Genomic DNA, 1,796 nt, shown 5'->3' with positions numbered 1-1,796 from the left:
GGGGGCGGGGGTGCCCCGGGGCCGGGGGTCCCTCAGCACTGAAGGTCAGCCCAGCAGCGCTGCGTGTCAGCCGGGAGGAAACAAATCGCAACAAAACCGATGCGAACAACAACAAAACGTGCACGAGGAGCGGGTTAGGGCTCCGAGTGTGACTACCTGGGGTAAAAGGAGGCTGTGGGGAGAGCTCGTTGCTCTCTGCGGCTTCCTGAAGGGGGACTGGAAAGGGATGTGTCGATCTCTTCTCCCTGGTACAGAATCATAGAATGGTTTGCGTTGGGAGGGACATTAAAGATCATCTAGTTCAAACCCTTCAACACCTTCAGCCATCACAAGTCAGCCCCAAGCCCCATCCATCCTGGCCTTGAATGCTTCCAGGGAGTGGGCAGTCACAGCTTCCTGGGCAACCTATGCTAACGTCTCACCTTCCTCACTATACATAATTTCCTCGTAATATATAACCTAAATCTACCCTCTTTCAGTTTGGAACCGTTCATCCTTGTCCTCTCACTACATACGTGGTTACACTCGTAAAATGTCCCTCCCCAGCTTTCCTGTAGCCCCCTTCAGGTACTGGATAGGCCACTAAATGGTCTCCCTGAAGCCTTCTCCAGGCTGAACAGGTGTTTCTCCAGGGTATGGGAACAATTCAGACTGTGCCGAGGGAGCTTTGGACTGGACATCAGGAAACATTTATTTACCAAGAGGGTGGTCAAACACTGTAACGGGCTTCCTAGAGAGGTGTTTGATTCCTCACTCCTGTTAGTGTTTACAAGGCCCTTGGACAGTGCCCTAAACAACATGCTTTAACTTTATGGTCAGCCTGGGATTGCTCAGGCAATTGGACTAGATTGTTGTAGCTCCTTTCCAACTGAAATGGTCTGTCCTATTCTGAAACCAAACAAAACCAAGATAAGTCAATTGGGAGTGAATGGTGGGTCTTTTCTCAACTGGGGTGGGGGATGCTGAGGCCCAGAGGCAACATGTGCAGACACACCTTAAGGATCAGTTGTATCCGAGGATTTGCAACCAACTCACATATTTAGAAATGACAAAGATCCATTCTCACTTAGCTTTAGAAAAGAACTGAGCCATCTGCCAGGCTGGTCTCTGAGTCAGCTGCCTTAGCAGGCTCAGAGCTAGCAAGCTGTAGTTCCTAGTAGCCAGTTGGGGCTAAAAATAAAGAGGAGGAATGCTGAGTTGTATTTGTGGAGCTAAAAAATTTGCTGATTGTCCATAAAATGCAGAAAATATATGCAGGAAATTAGGAAATTGCAAACCAGGAGGAAGTAGAAAGGAGGCAGAATCCAGATGGTACTATGCAGAAATAAGTAAAAGAAGTAAACAGAATGCAAAACAGAGCTGCAGTTGAAAATGTGTCTGTCAGATGCTCTGGAGTACTTGCCTCTCTTTTTAAGCACAAATTATGACTTGGCCAGTAAATAGGGCAGTGGATTTGGGCTATGGAAACTTAGGGGTAGCTGCTGGCCAAGCTGCACATTTGTCTGGGCTTGGTCTGAATGTTATCCTATGCTGTCTGTGTTTCAAATTCCCAGCTATAAAATGTTAATTTTACATGGGTACTTGTAAAAATAAATTCTACTTTAAGTAAACCTACATGTTCAGGTGGAGAAGAACAGGTAGTAAGTGGGGAAAGGATATAGATTTATTTATGCTTCTGCTGGATTCCTTTTTATAGCCTGGCAAAAATCAACTAAGGAATTTGTGCTTAATTTTCCAGAATTTTTATGAAAAGCATTCTACAAATGCAAAATACTATGTCTGAAAGCAATACTGAG

This window comes from Chaetura pelagica, unplaced genomic scaffold (assembly GCF_000747805.2).
Source record: "Chaetura pelagica isolate M959 unplaced genomic scaffold, ChaPel_1.0 scaffold115, whole genome shotgun sequence".
Classification (NCBI taxonomy): Eukaryota; Metazoa; Chordata; class Aves; order Apodiformes; family Apodidae; genus Chaetura; species Chaetura pelagica.
Note: the sequence above shows the minus strand (reverse complement) of the source record.